This window comes from Macrobrachium rosenbergii, chromosome 55, assembly GCF_040412425.1.
Source record: "Macrobrachium rosenbergii isolate ZJJX-2024 chromosome 55, ASM4041242v1, whole genome shotgun sequence".
Taxonomy (NCBI): domain Eukaryota; kingdom Metazoa; phylum Arthropoda; class Malacostraca; order Decapoda; family Palaemonidae; genus Macrobrachium; species Macrobrachium rosenbergii.
In genome coordinates this window covers 33756049-33777767 of record NC_089795.1, presented here as the reverse complement: position 1 = coordinate 33777767, position 21719 = coordinate 33756049, and the positions used below count along the sequence as shown (strand labels likewise).

The window sequence follows — 21719 nt, the reverse complement described above, 5'->3', positions numbered from 1 at the left end:
TATATATATATATATATATATATATATATATACATACATATATACCTAGAGGGAACCTTGACCAGGATTCGAACCCATGTGCTTTTTCGGCCGGACCTAATTACTGTAATCGGCCAACAAGGTTGGGAGCACTATCCAAGTAGGGGAAATTCGATCTTAATCGGCTACTTTAGGCTAAAATTTATAAAGGATAAAAATGTCGCGTATAACATTAGTGACATTCTCACATTCACACACACACACATTATATATATATATATATATAAATATATAAAATCACCTCTGTAACCTCAGTTTCTATATAATCCATATTATACTGTATATATATATATATATAATATATATATATATATATATATATATATATATATATATATATATATATATATATAAATAAATAAATATATGTTTGTGTATGTATGTGCGTATATGTTCATTTGGTTACGAAAGTTTAATTTCAAATACTACTTCTGGAGCTTTCAATACATTTATTTGGCTCGATTAAATCCTTCAAGCAAAAATTTATATTACAGTATTTTTGTCATGAACCCTGTGAAGAGCGTCGGCATTCTTTAATCCTTTGTTATTTGTTTGTCATTTTGTTTCCGTTGGTAACATGAAAGCCGTAATGGTATTGGTTGTAGCAGTAACTGCAGTCGGTAACGAAGATCAGACCAATAACGAGGCATAAAGTGAGGATTGAAACTTCCATAACAGGTAGCCCAGCCAGCAGTCCTCAACTAATGTTACGTAAATCATGTCAGGTACCTGCACTTAAGTTCTCTTCACTCATGCATGAGAGGCTAGTGTTATTAAGGTCTCGTTCCTCCTGTTATTTCATTCTTATACTGATTTTTATTTTGATTTATTATCTTGTTGTGTCTGTAAACTTACTATAGACATTTGAAGTGTCAGCATCTTCCTTCCAATACTGCTAAAAACCTCGCGGTTATACACATGTAAAATCATGTTCCCGTAGGAGCCCAGTTTTAATATATTGTTGACACTGGTTATTGTTGGCAAGCAAGCAAGTAAACCTGATATCACGGCGGGTTGGTATTCTTAATTGTTTAACGTATCAGGTTGATTTTCCATGCAATATTGCTCATTTGTTTGCACCTTGCATACCTGAGTGGTTGCTATTCCGTAATGTTGAGCAGTCGCCCATTATGACAGTACTCTTGGTTTTTAGAAATATTTGCTAGAAATTATAACTATAGTATGAAAACCGTCTTCTGTCACTTGTGTGTACAGATTTAGATCTCGTGACAATGGCAGACAATTTTGAGGGCTAGAATTCCATTCATAATATTGACTCCTCTCTCTCTCTCTCTCTCTCTCTCTCTCTCTCTCTCTCTCTCTCTCTCTCTCTCTCTCTCTCTCTCTCTCTCTCCCTTGAATTGCAACTTCACCCCCTCATTTTTAACTTACAAACGGTCAGGTTTTTTCGTTTACTGAAGCATTCTGTCTGGGAAGTAGGAGAAATAGCAACTCTCATGCAATCACTGTTGGGAATGTGAGAAGTTACGTGTAATAATCAGCCTTGATTGGAATATCCTTACCTGTTTTGTTGAGATGGGCGCTTTCGGTGACTGGTTAGGGGTGAGGAGGGGAGTGGTCCGCTGCGGTATCTCCCAGGATGGGGAGCAGTAACGTGTTTCCTCTCTCTCTCTCTCTCTCTCTCTCTCTCTCTCTCTCTCTCTCTCTCTGTCTCTCTCTCTCTCTCTCTCTCTCTCTCTCTCTCTCTCGGTTGAATGGAGGAATTGAAGTCTGATGGATTTCTTACATAAGTCTCTCGGGAGGTACCTGCTTTCTGGAAGATCCTCTGGCCGTTGTTTTCGAAGGTCGCCACCACCACCACCTCACTTGATGCTCAGGTGTTGGCGCTCTCGAGGCAGCGTGTGTAGCCAGCCAGGTATGACGGGTGCTTTCGAAGGATTTACCGTCGCGTGAATAGCTCTGACATAATTTTTCTCCTCTCTCTTTGACAGGTAAGTGTCGAGTCCGTCGCGCCCCCAGCAGCCGAGACGAAAGACGCAGGTAAGGTCTGATGTGTTTCGTTCACCTCGTCGAACTTCCCTCCAGAAACGTTTGTGTGTGTTGTGCAGTGCCAGCAGAGATCGAGCGAGCGAGCGAGCGAGCGAGTGAGTAAGCGAGCGATCCCGAGAGGTTGTAACCGGACGACCCTTCACTGCCTACTAGCTAGAGGCAACCATGAGCCAGCTCAAGCTCTGCTCCTCACTCTCGGCCTCGCACTCCTCTACCCCTTGCTCCTCCAGCTCTATCGCTGCCTCCTCCTCCTCCTACGCTCTCTCTCTCTCTCTCTCTCTCTCTCTCTCTCTCTCTCTCTCTCTCTCTCTCTCTTTCCAGTGCGTTTGATCTCACTCATGTATTTGCTGAAATTGCATTTTAAAATATCTAAGCCATTACACAGCTCTCTCTCTCTCTCTCTCTCTCTCTCTCTCTCTCTCTCTCTCTCTCTCTCTCTCTCTCTCTCTCTCTCTTTCCAGGCTGTTTTGATCTCACTCATAATATTTGCTTACAAATTGCATTTAAAATATCTAAGCCATTACACAGCTCTCTCTCTCTCTCTCTCTCTCTCTCTCTCTCTCTCTCTCTCTCTCTCTCTCTCTCTCTCTAGGCCTGTTTTATGTCGTATGATCCGCGAACAAATTGCACGTAAAATGTGTAAGCCATTACACAGCTCTCTCTCTCGCGCTTTCTCCAGGCGTGTTTTATCTCATTTGCAATATTTACGTACAAGTTGCATGTAAAACTTCTAGGCTATTACACAGCTTTCTCTCTCACACTCTCTCTCCAGATCTCTTTTATCTCACTCGTAATATTTGTGTACGAATTGCTTGTATTTACCGAAGACATTACCCAGGCGTTGTTATCCTGGATAGGATTGGTTGTGGGTGGGAAGCACATTACCTTGAAATATTAAGCGATGGAAATGCGTTAGATTCTTCCATCTAATTATAGTGGCAGACCCGACCGTCTGTCGCTCTTTAGGAAAGGGAAGTTTTCAGATCGATCTCTCTAAAATTGTAGTTAATTGGAATTGTTTAGAAAGCTGCCTACTTGTTTATGTAAGGCTTATTGTTTTATTGTTAAGTATCCATTCTTGCGGTGTATAAAGCCTAGCTCCACCAACAATAACGTTCAATAGAGAGAGAGAGAGAGAGAGAGAGAGAGAGAGAGAGAGAGAGAGAGAGAGAGAGAGAGAGAGAGAGAGAGATGAATCTGTATATTAGTTGCTATCCAAGTTAGTGTTTGGTTTAGGATTGAAGTCACAGGTTTTGTTAAATTATTCATATAGATATATATTATATATTATATATATTTATATATATATATTATAAATACACATATATATATGTATATTTATATATATATATATATATATAAATACATACATATATATGTATATATATTATAAATACATATATACGTATGTATATATATACATATATATATATATATATATATATATATATATATATATATGTATATATATACATATATATATATATATATATATATATATATATATATATATATATTTTTTTTTTTTTTTTTCATTATATACAGTATATACAATCTGCAGTTACAGCGAGTATATGGTCTTGAACCTAAAGTCCGATATGTGTTTCACATAGCCTTTTTTTTTTTTTTTTTTTTTTTTTTTTTTTTTTTAAGACCTCCGCTCTTGAGGGCAACGCAATATTTTCCAGAGGTCTGCTCTCAGAACTGGCCGGCCTCCCGACATACGCACTGCAGTGCTTATTTTTATTTTATTTTTTTTTTATGTTACATGGGAGTGATGAAATTCCATTGAGACAGCAGGTAGAATTCAAGGATATTTTGGTCATACAAAATTATTTTTATTTCGTGTTTTGGTTTTGATTTGTGAAGCGTTGTATAGATATAAAATATGATTCATTTTCCTGCTTCTTTTCTCCGCACAGCCTGCTTTTCCTGGAAACATTTGTCAATAAATACACTGTATTAACATTAACCGCATTTTGTTCGAGATAAATCCTATATGCTTGCGATTTACTTTGGGTTTGCTGTGATACGTTACCTTTATCTGAGTTGAAAGTATTAATGTAATGCGCTTAAGAAGCGGGTCGATGGGGACCCAGTATTTTTATATATTTAGTTCCCTCGTGTGCCCGTTCCGAAGTAAATGTTAGTAAAGTGTTTACCATAGGACAGGCAGTTTATTGTACAGGTCTACAACTTCACAATGACACCAAAACATGTATCGTAACATGACTCTAACCTTACATTGACACTCAAAAAAAAGGTATTATTATTATTTATTATTATTATTATTATTATTATTATTATTATTATTATTATTATTATTATTATTATTCAGAAGGTAATAACGAGTGCAAAAGAAGAGACCAGGTATTAGAAAAGAAGAAGCAAAGTAATAAATAAATAGTTAAAAATGTAAGTAAATTCTAAAATACAGGGAGAATTACTTTAGGGTTGTAATGTATTGCATCTTCATTTGAACTTTTGAGGTTCCACTTGCTCGACATCCTCAGGGAGACTGTTCCACAGTCCAACCGTGTGAGGAATAAAGGGCCTCTGGGACTGAGAAGTTCGACAGCGAGGCACATTTACTACGTATGGTTGCTGCTGTCCATTTGCTAAATGAGTCCTTAATAGAGATTATATAATATTTTGCACCTTTTGTTCTATTTTTAATGCTCAGTAATTCGCGTATATAGCAGTAAACTGTGAATCATTGGTGGGCAATTTATCTCAATTTTGCATGGTGGAAAGTAGTTTTGTCTTATTTAATTTTATTTATTCGCAAATACTCACAGTAAAGCATAGATTTTACGTTTTTTGGCTGACTTTAAGTCAGTATAGACTGTTTCAGTTTTTTTTGTTTTGTTTTAATATGTTGTCATAAATCATCCATATGTTGCTTTAAATGACATCAAAATCATTATCGTAGCATGAAAGTCAAAGTCAAAGAAAAATCTCGGTAAACTCAGGAACTCAATCTTCCAGGTTTCTGTACACACGAAAAACATATGGGTACTTCAAGTTGGTCCTATGGTACCGTATAGTGGTTAGTGTCTTGAATGCCACTCAGATGTCGCGGGTTCGCGTCTCCCCCAGGGCGATGAAAAATATGGCTCTCTATCATGATCTGTTACTGCTGTAGTGTAGGGTCTGCGGTGGGAAGATGAAACCAACATTCTTTGAAAGCTTGAATTTCAAGTCAGTGGCCCCTGCGCTCTTGTTCCTTGTGAATAGGTTTCATCTACTGAAATATAATAATAATAATAATAATAATAATAATAATAATAATAATAATAATAATAATAATAATATGTATAAATGAAGACTACCGATTCATAGAATTTTGTTATGTGGTGAAAAATTAACGTCCTAAAGTCATAAAATGTTTTTTGTAATGCGAACGGAATTTTTAATTTGTTTGGCAACATTACGTATAAATTTATGCGGGTAAAATGGTTAAATTTACTAACATATATTTAATTTTGGTGACAAGAAGTCCTAGAACTTGTTTGTAATGCAGAATTAGATATGGATGAAAGAGGAAAGTACTAAAGTTTTCGGTTGTGAACTAGGAATTCACAGATATTTGTTTTTCTGGGAAGACAGAATTTCACAAAAGGGTTTTGTGCCAAAAAAAAGAGGTTCTTAGAATTTTCTGTGGAAAAAGAAAATTCCTAGACGAGTTATTTTTTTATTGTTTGTGTGCAGTCAACGTTATTCATTGCAAAAAGAAAACCCACCGAATGTGAGGTTACTTTAATATTATTAAAAATGTTGGAAAATTAATTTCAGGGGTATGAAGACACCCTGTGGGGCCCCCCCCCTTTCATACACACACGTTGACTTGTGTTTAAAGAGAAAAATACTTTTTATATTTGGTGCGAATCCTTTCTAGATCACAGATAGCATCATGAAGTTGTAGACTTGATGTCAAATATCAGACCATCTCTCTCTCTCTCTCTCTCTCTCTCTCTCTCTCTCTCTCTCTCTCTCTCTCTCTCTCTCTCTCTCTCTCTCTCCCCCCTGTATTATCATCATAATTATTGTTACATTTTTTTAAATGATCGCCGAGACGGAGCATGATTGTCAGTGTTCCGGGTAAACAGAGTAGTTTTTGTTAACGCATGGGACAGTTCTGAGCGCTTAGTTTGTGAAAATAAGGCTAGCTTGTGGAATTTAGCGACTGGAATGTCTGATAAGTGATCGCTCAGTGACCGGTCCATTCTCTGTTTGAATGACAAAGTGAATTTCCTTGACAAGCTTTTGCGTACTTTGCATCACATTCAGTCCCCGATTGTGGGGTTTATACTTCTGTATTAGTCTTTCAGATCAAGTAGTTCCTCGTTGGGAGAGTCGGTAGTTGTCGGCTAGCACTCGCTAGGCCCGGGTTCGAGTCTCCTGCCGGCTAGTGAAGAATTAGAGGAATTTATTGCTGGTGATAGAAATTCATTTCTCGCTATAATGTGGTTCGGATTCCACAATAAGCTGTAGGTCCCGTTGGTAGGTAACCAGTTGGTTCTTTGCCACGTAAAAAAAGTCTAATCCTTCGGGCCAGCCCTAGGAGACCTGTTAATCAGCTCAGTGATCTGGTAAAACTAAGGTATACTTAACTTTCGGATCAAGTAGTTCTTTCAGTTTTTCTGTGTGAATAAACTGAGATAGATGAAGTCTGTCAATATCTTGTTCTACAAGCCAGGAATGGTTGGGTATTTTACCAGTCCGTTACTTCCATTTTTTAACGTTGAAATAGGGTAGGTAAATGGATGGGTATCTATTTCTATTTTGTGGTCCTCTGATTTATTACTGATACAGACAATACCTTCTCGAGTAGTGTTTTCTCTTAAGCTAGAATAACAGTCTGTTAACTAGTACAACGAATAGATTGTTAAATATTCGAAAAGGAATAATTGTTTAAGAATCGTTGTGGACTAGACGGAATGCCAGGGAATTTTTCCGGTATTTTTATGGGTATTTTCTATTTGATTTTATTACAATATAATAGGTGTGTGTTTGTGTTGTCTGCGCGTGATACAAATAAATTACATACACCCATTACAATGTAATGTGTGTGTGTGTATGTATTTGTATCGATGGCAGAAAACGCAGAAAACATACAGACATACAGACGCTAGTGAGACATTTTAAGACTTGCCCCCCTTATTTTTTTAATTCATCATTAGTCTTCAGTGTTTGTGTTTGAATCCGTACCATACTTTTGAATATTATTAAAATACCACGCCAAAGGAGTAGATGATTTGCAATAGGTCACATAAATTAAATAGGAACTCGTGAAAGGGTTTTTAGATTTTCAAAGAAAGCCGTGATTAAAGGAAGCCCAATCAGCGTGAACCAACGACAACGAAATTTTAACGAAATCTTAATGAGGCCAATGACCATAATCACTTATTACTGTCTGATGTATAGTTTCGATCGTTTGCGGACGCAAGGATGCATTAATTCAAAGGCGTGAGATACAATGGAGATCGAATTTTATACCAGGAAAGATAGCTTATCATCAGCTATTAAAGCGTAGGTTTCAAACGGCCTGGGAAGGCGGCTTCGTAGTTTCATATACCGTTGACGTTTGAACTATTTCCCATTAAGCTTATGAGAAAACTTTTGCGCTCATTCTCGACGATTTTGGAGGATCTGATGAAATTCAGGTATATTGTTATTGTTCAAGGCTGTAATGATTGAAGGGTAAGGGAGTGGTAATAGACATTATGTTGGTATTCAGAATTACAGTGATTAGAAACTGGTTATTGATCATTAAAACTTACGATATTGGTGTTCAGGTTATAGCGATTGGAGGCTAGGGATTAAGTAATTGGAGCATAGTTATTGTTGATGTTCGTAACGATTAAAGGCTGGATATTATTAATAACGTCCTACATTAATTGTATAATTGAATGAGAGGATTTAGTGAATAAAAGAAACGAAAAAATCCAGACAGTAACTCAGCCCTCTTTTCAGCATTTTTAGAGTATCTAGATTCAAACATTTTCGTCGCGGCTCTGATGACTTTTATTCATTCCGTTTAATGATGCAACTTAATTTCGACGCATTCCGAGATTTTATTTTTTTTTTCATATTAAAATTTCATTCACCTGCAGTTGACCTTTAAAGCTGCTGATTCTCGAGACAAGGAGGACTGTGGATTAGTAATATTTCTTCAGTGGTCTCGGGAATTTATTTCCGATTTTTGAATGTGCCCTTTTTTTTTTTTTGCTACGGCTACAAACTGATTCTCTTTTCGTGGTATATCTTTGACGTCACCATATATCTTAGTGGTTTAGATTGAATTCTTATGAAGCGATTGTCAGTAACAGTCTCTATTACAGACTGGATCGGCACCAAGACAAAGGTTGAATGTTTATTATAAAAATAACTGGATAGTAATGGTTAGCACGATGTCTTGTGGGCAATTGCTCTTCCAAGCGGATAATTCATTAAGGAAATTTTTATTTAATCTATTTCCTTTTGGTGATTTACTTTTATTTAACGCCTTTTATGTTGACTGTATCATTCGGTCTGTGTTCAGTTTCCCCTAGGCTCTGAGGAATGATATATGTCGGGACATATTTTTCTTATGATTTATCTAAAATATGATTGGAGATGGATTGTCAGTAAGGCTAAATGGAAAAGCACGTTGTGACTCCATCTCTTGGTTTGTAGGTAATGGTTCCGTAAAGCCAGAGCTGTTGGAGACCTTTACCATCTTAAAGTTTGTATGTTTTCTCTGCTGGACTCTTAGTCATGGCTTTTGATATCGCTAAATCATTCAGCAGTGTATGGCATAAGACGCTGTTGACTAGACTGCCAGCTTATGGCTTGATTTTTTTTTTTTTTTTAACATATTTTCGAGCTCTTTACCAAACCACTTGATATTTGTTACTGCTGCCAGTAGAACATGTCTTTCTTACCCAGTTCCAGTGATATTCGTGAGGCCTGTGTTCGCTTACTCTCTCTGTCCCATTCACCAATGACCTTTACAACAATCTACCTCTTCCATTCATGGTTTTGCCATTGATTCAGCTCTCCTTACTTCTTCCTTCATCTTGTGGCCTTTCTCGGTCATTTACTTGCTGTTTAAGGCCGTTCCCCTTGTTCCGTATTTTTCTCGCATTTTTTCTTATTGTTCTTCAATCTTTGACATTGAATAACTATATTATTTTTGCTGACAAAGCCTCGAAACTGTCAGGAATGAAGCACGCCAAAAATATTTTATGCTGTCTTATAGTAAAACCCAGGGAATAGATTGCTCCCATATTCAATGCCATTATACCTTAGGTTGAGTTTTAAAGCATCTGGATTTTGAGTATTCTGTCCAATAGTTTAATTGTTAGTATTGTTTAATGCAAAAGGGCAAAAATAACAGGCGATCTAAACTTTGGTAGATTTTCCCCAAGAGTAAATATTGGGAAAAGTTTTGTATAGGATTTATAAATATTTCTGGATATTTCTCAGTTTCAGAATCCCATCCTAAACCCGTATTTTGTTCGTATTCCCAAAGCTTTTAACGTAGTCATTTTCTTCCCTTTTTGCCATTTACTAGCACGTACAGTTTCTTGTTTATATTTGATAGAAATGTTATTTAACATCTCACTGCAGTGACATTTAAGGCTGCCAGGTTTTTCATGCTTTATTTAACGATGCAGATGTTCAAATTACCAAATGTTCTCTTAGATAATGGGTTATTTTTTTATGCATTCTTCACTTTCGTTCCTATATTTCTATGTTGGCTTTATACTTGCCTATTTGATATATTTGAAGCTTCTAAATTTGTTTTTTCTCGCAGTAGAATTGATATTAGGTAATTCGCCCCTAATAGTGTTGACTTACCTCTTCCCTTCATCCTGTTTCTCTCCAGTGAAAGGTGGCATTACTTCCTGTTTTGTGTAGGTATTATTTTGGCTGATGAGCCATTGAGCTTGAAGATTCAATCACTCATTTTTCTTGTTGGCCGTGTAGCACCCTTTATTGGAAGTCTGTGAACTATTCTCGTTTTTAAATCGTTATCCATACATGATCTTATGACTTTAATATATAATTATACTATTACTGTATAAAAGTATAGCAATATAATATAATCATACTGTTATAAAAGTAATTATGCTTAAGAACTAGCAAAATGAAATTTGTCAATAAACAGTACTATGTCAGTAAATTACTGATTTTTGCACATCTTTTGAGTTACTGAACAGCTTCTCATCTGTTCAAGCTTCGTGGTAAGTGTAATTCGACCGTGTAATTGGTTGTGAGGGTTATTATTATTATTATTATTATTATTATTATTATTATTATTATTATTATTATTATTATTATAACTCGTGGACTTTGGTGCTTGTTGACGGCTACACAAAACATTACGAAATACGTATAAGTTATTTATTTTCTTTTTATTTTTAATTCCTGTTTAACATCATCGCCATACACACCGGCGTTACAGTTTATCACAGATTAGAAAAAAATATGTTGGGTTCAAATCCATCTTCGTTACGCAAGGGATCTGTGGAATGTTGAAGGAAATTAAGATTACCGATTTGTTTATCACAGCATGCTCTCTCTCTCTCTCTCTCTCTCTCTCTCTCTCTCTCTCTCTCTCTCTCTCTCTCTCTCTCTCTCTCTCTCTCTCTCTCTCTCTCTCTCTCATATTCAAGGATTTGATGTATGATATTGAAAGATTTTGCATATTCCGATGATAATAGCATCATTGGGAAGAAAACAGCTGCATGAACCATGGAATTAGTAATGGCATAGACCTGTCGGATGCCTTAAATAGATTCCGCGCCGTGAAGCGCATTTCATTTATCGTTATGATATCGGATTTTACTGGTTTTGTAAACAGAAATATTTTTACCTTAAAGATTAGTATTTGTGATTGTTAGACAAAGCACATACAAACAAAAGACTTCAGATGTTTCGTCTTTTATAATTTCTTGGGAGTCAGTTATGTAATTTTGTTCTATTTCTCAGTGAAAACTAGCAAAGATAAAATAAGTCTATGTTTTGCCATCGATGCCCCAGGAATTACTACGCGTTGGTGGGTTTATATTTGATAAAATTTATCTTGTTAACTCTTGCATGATTTTTATATTCATGTTATTGTGTTTTAACTAAGTATTCTTATAGTGTTAATACGGAAATAATTTGACTATCAAGCTCTCTCTCTCTCTCTCTCTCTCTCTCTCTCTCTCTCTCTCTCTCTCTCTCTCTCTCTCTCTCTCTCTCCTCATATATATATATATATGTACCTTGGCTGATTTGATATAGGATATAAAGTAAATTTCGAATCGGGGCAGCGCTGGCGAGACAGCCCCTGGAGTGCACGCTGAAAAAAAAAAATAAAAAAGAAGAAAGAAAAAAGGAGGCTGCTGCAGATATGCAGATATGCAGATATCCCATTGATTTGAGCAGCACCTTACTGCAGGCAGAAGTCTCATGTACCCAAGTGCCCTTCACGCATTAAATGAGCGGTTCCTGTCGCGATTTATAGCATCGCTCATAGACACTCTGTCGTTTATGGGGGTCTCCTATTCCTGCCTTCACTTTCTCATGAACACCCTCTCTCTCTCTCTCTCTCTCTCTCTCTCTCTCTCTCTCTCTCTCTCTCTCTCTCTCTCTGGTGCCTTGTATATATTACCCATAATATTGTCTAAGCTTTAGTTTGAGCTCTCTCTCTCTCTCTCTCTCTCTCTCTCTCTCTCTCTCTCTCTCTCTCTCTCTCTCTCTCTCTCTCTCTCTGGTGCCTTTCATATATTACCCATATTGTCTAAACTTTAGTATGAACATTTCTCTCTCTCTCTCTCTCTCTCTCTCTCTCTCTCTCTCTCTCTCTCTCTCTCTCTCTCTCTCTCTCTCTCTCTCTTCCCAATCAACAGTCAATTGTCTTTCTTCTATTTCTGAGTGAATCTTTTTGGATTTAGTTAGCAGTAAAACGATATTTTTAGGAATCTAGCCGTTGAGAATTTTCAGGTACGTTAAAGGATTGGGCTGCAAAGGCCCTTCCGTGCAACTCAAAATACTTTTGTTTCACGGATTCCTGACGTTGCCTTTACTTCCTTTATATTTTTAAGAAGACTGCATTCTTATCAGATGCATTCTAGTGAATTATATGGACCTGAAAATTGTGCGGGTTTTAATTAATTTCCAGTGATGAGCTTTATAGATGAATTTAGTTTGTTCTGAATCCTTATTCGTGACGTGACCGTCAAATAAATACTGTAGCTCTGGAATAAAAAGAAGTAATTTTTCTTAAAATTTAATTAATCTTCATTACAAAAATTTTCTTCCCGATTAATTTGATAATGTCATAGATTGTGTTATTTTCCAGCATTATTGTGGTTACTTTGCAGTGGCTGTTCATTAAATTGTATTTAACGTATAAATGGTGAATATACATGTGCTGCTTAAAACCTTTCTTCCTTGAGCCCACCTTTCTTCCATCCTTTCCATTTTTTCCATTTTAATAATGCCCTTTGCATGGTTAAAAAAAGACATTTTAGTTATTTTTAGGACAATTTTAGTATGTATTGTACAGAAAGATATTTTATTGCTTGAAGGACAATTTTAGTATGTATTTTACAGAAAGAAAACAATATTTTATGTATTTTAATCCTTGCATTGTAGTCTCCATATATGAGAGAAGATATTTCAGAAGTAAGCTGTGATTGATGTCACAAAAAAGTATGAAATTAGGAAATCTTAATAGTCTTAACTGTTGGAAGTGTTGGCAGGGGCTATGAGTAGAAAGTTAGAAGACATTGCTGCTTTCAGTTTGATTTTTATTATTTTGTAACGTTCGGCATCAGCATTTTGGTATATGTATATGTATGTATATATATATATATATATATATATATATATATATATATATATATATATTATTTATATATATATATATATATATATATATATATATATATATATATATATATAGAAAGTATATATGTATAAATATGTATATTTAATTAATATATATAATTTATAAAATATATGTATATATGTAATGTATGTATGTACTTATGTATGTAGAAAGAGAGAGAGAGAGTAATACAAATATAAAATAGTTTTTATTCGAGTTTGAATGTATAACAATGTACCGTGCGCGAGTCTCTCTCTCTCTCTCTCTCTCTCTCTCTCTCTCTCATAATCGTTGGAGTGACGTGTGCTTGTGATCAAGCAACAAAGAGGAAACCCCGTATCCTACTTTAATGTTGCCGCTTCATTAAACACGGCGTCATCGAAGGAAAAAGGCCAGCCGTCAATATATTCGTCCTCTGTGTGTACGTAGAGCATCACGCGCTTCTGGGGCCGCTTCAGATGCAATGATTCGGAATGGAGGAGTGTCAGGAATTGAGCTCAAGCGACGGGATAATGAACGCCGAAGCATCATAAATACTGCCCAGTCTTCTGACGTGATAGCGTCAGGCTCCCAGGAGAGGGCCGGGCTTTCAGAGAGCCAAGCGGCATACTTCCTTAGTTGTTGATTCGTGTGGCTTGTATTTAGCAAGCCTCCCTCTTCAGATCATCCTTTTCCTCATTACGACCATCACGAGAGATCGCTCCATCCTATGTGGACATTTTATCACGGACGTTTCATGTTGTTGAGGGGAGGGGCACGTTGGAATCAAGTACATTGGCTAAATGAAGGTCGCTGAGTTTTCAAGATCACAATTTTCTCTCTTTTTCATTAACATTGCCATAGTGAGGGAGCTGTGAAATCTTATTTCTTAAAAACCATATTATCATAATCTAGTTTTTTCTGGTATGTGCCATTTCATTTTATGCATTTTAATACTTTTTGGGAGTTACTGTGAGTGTTGTTTACATGTAAAGAATAGCCATATTTAAAGTCTAAGGCTGTCGAGTTGGGAAGAATATGCCAGTTTTGAATTTTTATAGTTTGCTTAACCATGGACAAGAGTTTTATCTGCGTTTGTTGGGTGTATATTGGTTTAGACATTGCTATAAGGCCTTGTAATGTTTATATTTACCTGTGGAAACAGTTGGTGGTGGTTATATTTTTAGTGTGGTTCGTTTGTGTGTTGGTCTGCCAGGGTCGTCTAGATTTTTTGGGGTTTTTACGAAAATGTCACGAATGAGCAGGCCTCGTGGCTGGCAACAAGTAAATAGATTTAGGGAGAGACAGGAAAGTAACTTTTGGAGAGAAAGAACATTCTTTGTCCCTCTTGAGGCCCAGAGCACCTCGGAATAACGAAAACGGGATAGGGCAGAGACTTGCCGTGACTGAACGTGTATGTTGATAATGGATGTATTGTTCTTGACCTTAAGGCATGAATAAAACAAGGGCGAAATTGCATTAAAGATTTTATCTTTTGAGGATTGGAGGGTGGTAATATATGGCAGCAGTTGAAATGTCGCCTATAATGAAGTCAAAATGACATGGAATAGTTAACTGACTGAAGGGCATGTGACATGGGGAATTTTTGCTTTAGAAATTTAGTGAATCTTGGAAGAGAAGGGGCACAAAAATGAAAAAGAATATTCGAGCCGATGCAATCCTTGCATCAACTATAGAGGAATTACAAGGCTCATGAAACATGGAAGTGTTGAAGGACCATTAAATGATTTAGGAATGGCTTAAGGAATAATCAGTTGGATTGGATGGTGAACACTTCTAAAATGATTGACTCTCTCCTCTCTCTCTCTCTCTCTCTCTCTCTCTCTCTCTCTCTCTCTCTCTCTCTCTCTCTCATCAAATAATAATTAAAACCTTTGATATTAATGTTGCTTTTCCATTGACGGTTAGAAAAGAGGAACTTTTGCACAACAGATGTGCGTATATGACAAAATGATGAATCTTTACCGCTGACTCTTGCACGAATGATTAGAGTCTCCCTGTGAAGAAAAAATTGAAAGTGCTTTTGAAATTGCATTGTGATTTTTTTATTGCGACCTTTTAAAAGCCTTGTTTTCTTCCACACTCCACATTCTCTGCTACCATTTCGATAACAATATTTCTCTTTTCGTGTTGTAGTAGTTCCATAAGTTGAATGTGAGATAAACAGAATGTTGAAGGTTGATTGAATTTCCACCCTTTTCGTTATTGCTTTCTCAGTATTTAAGATGACTGTGGTTTTTTGAATGGACGAACTTAAATGGTAATTGCGCTTTCACCTTATGTCTAGGGTTTATTGTTTCAGTTTAAAAGTTTCTGGTTTCACGAACGAAAATTTCTCCAAGAGAAATGGCCTCCCGCTTGAACATGAAAAATTATGGTGTTTACGTTTATGTTTATTGAAATTTATACTCCGTAGGGAAAAGTTAAGTATACCTTAGTTTAACCAGACGAAAGTTCTTCATTGGAAAGGGTGGCTAGAGCTCTCGGCTAGCACGCTGTTGGCCCAGCGTTCGAGTCTCCGACCGGCCAATGAAGAATTAGAGGAATTTATTTCTGGTGATATAAATTCATTTCTTGTCATAATGTGGTTCGGATTCCACAATAAGCTGTAGGTCCCGTTGGTAGGTAACCAATTGGTTCTTAGCCACGTAAAATAAGCCGATTAACAGCTCTCCTAGGGCTGGCCCGAAGGATTAGGCTTATTTTACGTGGCTAAGAACCAATTGGTTACCTAGCAACGGGACCTACAGCTTATTGTGGAATCCGAACCACATTATAGCGAGAAATGAATTTCTATCACCAGAAACTAATTCCTCTAATTCTTCATTGGCTGGCCGGAGATTCGAACTCGGGCCTAGCAGAGTGCTGGCTGACAACTCTACCGACTCATCCAACGAGGAACTATACTCCGTAGGGGGATAGTGCCGTCAGTGCACCTCATGCGGTGCACTGTAGCATTACCTAAGGTTCTTTGCAATGTGCCTTCGGCCCCTGGCTGCAACCCCTTTCGTTCCTTTTAATGTACCTCATTTCATATTCTCTTTCTTCCATCTTACTTTCCACCCTCTCCTAACAATTGATTCATAGTGCAACTGCGAGGTTTTCCTCCTGTTACACCTTGTAAACTTTTACTGTCAATTTCCATTGCGGCGCTGAATAACCTCACAGGTCCCAGTGCTTGGCCTTTGGCCAAAATTCCATATTCAATATTCAGTTGAAATTTACATTAGGATGAATTGTCATATTTTTATCCTAATTTTACTCTTTGCCGTCGTAACAAGAACTGTTCCTTTTTGAGTTTTCGTAATTTCCCAAGATAAATATCAAAGTACACAGTAAATTGGAAGTTGATTGAATCACCGCCTGTCATAGAGCCTTGCTGTGGATTAATACGTCAATTCGGATGGCCTTGGAATCCCCACCTGATGGGAGGCATTGCCATTCCGCTGTCGATTTGATGAGGTACATGGCCACAAGGCTGACCCTCATGAATCTTAGGTGATTGACATATCTCAAACATTGACTTACCTGACGGTCGCTTTGCCTTACGTGTACTCTTCCGCACGGGCACGGCGCGCCGTCTCGTTACCTTCATTATTTTTTTTTCTCTTTTAGAAAAATGGAAAGGTTTTGAATAGTTGGTGGGGTGACTTCATCCCTTCTGCCACGGACAGATGCTGTGGTTAGGCCTTCCTGCTTTTTTTTTTATGGTTTGATATGTGGCGTGCTCTCTCTCTCTCTCTCTCTCTCTCTCTCTCTCTCTCTCTCTCTCTCTCTCTCTCGAACACTGCTCATTTATATATATAACACATGCACATTTATATATATATATATATATATATATATATATATATATATATATATATATATATCTATAATTGTATTCATAGTGTTTTCTTTAATTAATGTTTTCATTCCTGCGGCTGTTAACGAATATTCCAAACTGGAAAAATAGTAGAAATTTAATTCATTTACTTATAACCCAATTAATGTAATAGAATTACGTGGACCTAGTATTTACAGAGTTCTGGTGAATGTGACTCATGGCTTATAAATATATATATATATATATATATATATATATATATATATATATATATATATATATATATATATATATATATATATATATGTATACTATGTATATTAAATATATATATATATTAAATATATAAATATATATATATATATATATATATAATATATATATATATATATATATATATATATATATATATATATTATATATACATATTTAAAGCAACGAAATCAAATTCAGGTCGCCTCAGAATAACTTATTCCTAAGGGGATTATATACAGTATGTGATGAATTCCATTATTCTGACCAGAATTCGAAATTATACACTTTCTTGATGTCTGAGTGCAGTGTGTCATTGTCAGTCGAGTTCCAACCCGAAAAAGGGCAGGTTCGAATCCTGGTCGGGGGAGGAGCACTCATCATGTATGATTCTCTTCAGGGCGCAAGTTATTCCAATGGTAAAGTGAATTCGATGCTAATGGATTATTTGTGACTTAATATTTAAATTTATAAGCGTTTTGTGTAATATTAGAGGAAAATTATACTCACACACATATTCATATATAATCAGTAAGCTACAAACGTCCTTTAATATCCAATTCGCTCTACCTCGGAAATAATATATTTTCATATATGTTACCGAAGGGGAATTTTTTTAGTTGATAATAAGTTCGTCGTCCCGTGGGCTCGAACCAGCGAAGGACGAGAACTCAGGACTACAGTGGACGCCTTAAACCACACAGCCAGCGAGCCCACGGGACGACGAACTTATTATCAACTAAAAAATTCCCCTTCGGTAACATATATGAAAATATATTATTTCCGAGGTAGAGCGAATTGGATATTAAAGGACGTTTGTAGCTTACTGATTGTATATGAATCACGGTGATGCGATAAAAAGTCATATACATATATACATACACATTAAGCAGCTTCCCAACAGCGCGTGGTACCAGAGGAAGAAACAAGACAATGGCCGTTGCCCCATTCTTTCTTAAACTTCTGAATTCTGGGTGAATCTCCTTTGCACTAAACTTGGACACAATTAGCCGTGTTATTTGCCTGCACAGACGGCTGAGCAGCACCATGTCAAATGCTCTTACGCTCACGGTACGATTTACATCTGCGTTCTAAAAATGAATGAAGCTCTTCGTAGGTTTTTCTTCCCTTATCGGCACTAGAGATTTATGCGCTCTTTCTACGTCACTGAAAATCTGAAAACACTATCCATCCTTTCTTTTGTGGAAACTACGTTTTTGCACATCGGTATTTCTCACCCTTTCGTTTTGGGCTCCTCAAATACAACGCAAACAGTTCATCTGAACAACTTCAACTTAACAGTCCCTTCGTACATTCCAGCCTTGGCATTGTTTTAGAAGCGACAGGGTTACATAGGATGAGAAGGGAAGGCTGGTGGAAAGGGTGTCTAATTTGGAAATCTTCGGGGGTGGGGGGGGAGAGAAAAGTCAGGTCCCAAATATTCAGGAATCTCACGAGTACTTGTCAAATGCTGGTGACTGGTAAAATATATCAGCGAGTCGACTTGCTGTTGAGGAGGTATTTGTTTTGTTTTGAAAGCAATCGTGAGGAGGTTGCTGAAGTCGTTATCTAGGAGCAGAACGAATGAGGTAGTGATGAGTGTCTTGATTTTTCTGAAGCTCTCCTCTCTTCTGAGAAGCGCATTGATGGTGGAAGGAAATAATACAGTTTTTATTTTCATAATGATGGCGAGGAAAGTTGATGTATCAGCAACCGAATGCACATACTATTTTTATATTAAAATTTTCCCTATTCCCGCTTGTCCTCTCGACTCTAATACTAATACTAATGTCACTGTTTCCATACTCATGCAGCCATACAGTTCTTTCTTCTGGTACTGCCCACAGTGTCATAACCTTAAAATTCATGGGTTACATATGGTTTATATGTTAATCAAGTCTCTCTCTCTCTCTCTCTCTCTCTCTCTCTCTCTCTCTCTCTCTCTCTCTCTCTCTCTCTCTCTCTCTCTCTCTCTCGTCTTGTTTTGTTTTGTTTGCTTATATGCTGCTTTAGCCAGAAGTAGGTGGTAACCCCCCGAGGGTTTCAGCCCGAGAGCAGAATGCTCTTATTTTGTGGAAATCAAAATATCAGAGTTCACAGAGCGGAGGTCATAGGTTACACAGTTCCCTGAATGTTAAGTGTTCCTAATCCTTGAGGAATAAATTTTTCATTTGCGCACCTGTCGTCTGGGTAAACTATATATATTTCGCTTTCATGCAGGTTCATGGTTTATGCTAAAAGATTACGGAGTAGGTTCCTTGCTTTTATAAAAGGTTAGGAGGTACCATCGCAATATATATTTAATTTTTTGAATTTCTGTTCTGTCGTCTCCACTACTCAGTGGTTAGCAGTCTTGCCTCACCAACGATGGCCCCGAGATCGATCCCCTGGGGAAAAACGGCTTTGCCCCATTTCCAGATAAAAATATTCTTTCCCCATTGACCTAAATAATGAAGTAGGTGATTTGTTATATATTTATGGTGGACCGGAGGCTAGATGGAGGAGTTCCTGAGAGAAAAGGTGTAGACTAGTTTTTAAGACCAAGAGGATGGGCAACCTCGTGGCGTTTTCTAGCCCAGACACAAATAAAACGAGAAGGAAGTTTGGTCAAATTTACATTAGTTTTCAAATGTGCAGATTAATTGTCTTTCGAAATTTAAAACTGAATTTGAAAGAAAGACACGTTGCTTAGGTTTAAGTGTTTAGATTTATTCATATAATTTTTTATATTTTTAGAGTAACGTATATTAAGTAATTATTTTTGTTAGTATTTACCGCGACTGTACTTCGCCTTTCTTTCAGAATGAAAATTGTTCCTGTAATGAATAATAATATGTTTTATACCTTGCGACTGGCCAGGCGTTCAGTGAGTGCGCAGTTTGCTCTTCACTGTCGGAAATATTCACATTTTACGCTTTTCTTACGCACAGCACTTGAATCAGACTTCTTATCACTTCCAGCTTCTTGTGGGAGATTGGCGTGATTGGGCGTAGTATGTACAGTAGATGGGTGAGGTTTCAGTAATTTAGTTTTAATTCACTGTACGTAGGAAAGGGAAAACAAGTTAAAAATGAAGTTGAATATACGCATGAATCGTGGTATACAGATGGAAATGATTTCTCTTTGTTTGTCTTTAAATTTGTTAGCCGCGAGGTTGGATAACTCCCTGTAGATTTAATTATAATTTCATTTTATTGAGGTCAGATGGATAAGATGTCTAGATTTGCTTTGTCTGACTTATATTAGTGTTTTTAAATCCATTTTTTATTGGTGTGCATTAACTGTACTGTGGAATCTCTGTTATATAATATTAGTATTGTCAAGCACAGTTTGCTGAATGAAACGAATTGGAATAGTCCAATGTTTGAATAAGACACCTTACTCTAATTACAATTGTAGAAATGATGGTGTTAGAAGAACTTGAAAAAATTTATTACAACATAAGCAGCAACCTTATGGTGAGAAACAATGTAAGAAGTAACAGTGTCAGATGGTTGACATCAAAGTCTTTCTTTCCTTAACTGTAGCGGATTGATGACAAGTAGTAATAGTTCTTTTCCATGAAAGTTACAGTAGAAAGCTAACACAACGGTAGTTCAGATCTCTGAAGTTGCGCTTACTGTCAACTTATGTTAATTAATTTCTATTTGTATTGTTGGTGGCTATCTTTCGCATGCAGGTAATCATTATTGGATTAACGTAGTTACTTGGATTTATATTGTCTTGTGCGTTCATGTATTTCATAATTTAACCTCACCTAACCTCTCTCTGCATCCGTATATCCGGCCGAATAGTTTTTCCTTAGAAAGTAAGGAAATTGGTATGGAAAGGAATTACAGGTCACGAAATTAAGTTCTAAATGTAAACAAACTTACGCCTCTTCCTTTTTTAATGTCCTGGATCCCATGGGCTGGATTCATACTAATAACAAACCACAAGGTTCACAAAAAAATGTTGTTCCCTTTATGGCTAATAACCTTTCTCCTTTCAAGAGGTTGAAAAGTTTATCGTTTCCTTCTTACTAGGTTAAGTTCTTTTTCCTTTGCTTGTCCTTCTGTGGCCCCCACTGGCATTAGCTCTTACAAATATGTTGAGTCTATTTTTAAAAACGTACTTTATAAAGAAAATAGACTTACTTTTATGAGTGTTCATTGCAAACAAAATATACTTTTATTTTATAAGCATTCTTTATAAACAAAATAGGCTCTTTTTGTCTCTGGGACGCCCATGAATCTTCGATTTCAAAACGCTAAAGGATATCTCATTTTCTAATCATGGTCGGTACTACGACGATATGTGTTGTAAAATGCAAAAGCTCGCGACAATGGCTGCTTTGTTAGCGTATTAAATGTTAATGTTTATTTCTTTGTGTGAAACTTCTGAGGAATACCCAAATTTATATTGCTTAGTATTGATGTAAGATCAATGTCCCTTGGTTTCTGGCATTCGTACGTTTTATTTATAACTCATAATTTTGAAAATTGATCAAGTAATATCTGATCGTGCTTGCGTCGTTATTATTTCATGGTACAGTTTTTATTTCCAGTGGAATAAACCTAGTATTATGCATAAGCAAGCACTTTTCATAAACTTTCACACAAGCAATTCATATTTGATTGAAATATGCATGATTGCAAAGTGTACTCTCTATGTTTTTTTCTAGGGACCTATCATTGTTGTGCAGGTCTCAAACGAGTGCATATACCATTTGAAATAACATAGCCT

General features: G+C 36.5%; 2 protein-coding genes across 3 annotated transcripts in view; one reads left to right on the top strand and one right to left on the bottom strand.

Moving 5' to 3' along the window:
* Positions 1 to 2268, bottom strand: part of LOC136835949 (immunoglobulin domain-containing protein oig-4-like) — a 16207-nt gene extending 13939 nt beyond the window's left edge. Inside the window, exon 1 of one of the 2 annotated variants that reach the window (XM_067099849.1) lies at positions 1807 to 2268. The gene's annotated coding sequence lies outside the window, so the exon portion shown is untranslated. Of the gene's footprint in view, positions 1 to 1562 lie in introns of both variants that reach the window. The other variant, XM_067099848.1, reaches the window with a different exon arrangement.
* Positions 1 to 21719, top strand: part of LOC136835947 (procollagen-lysine,2-oxoglutarate 5-dioxygenase 1-like) — a 390163-nt gene that overhangs the window by 37705 nt on the left and 330739 nt on the right. The gene's annotated exons all lie outside the window — the stretch shown is intronic.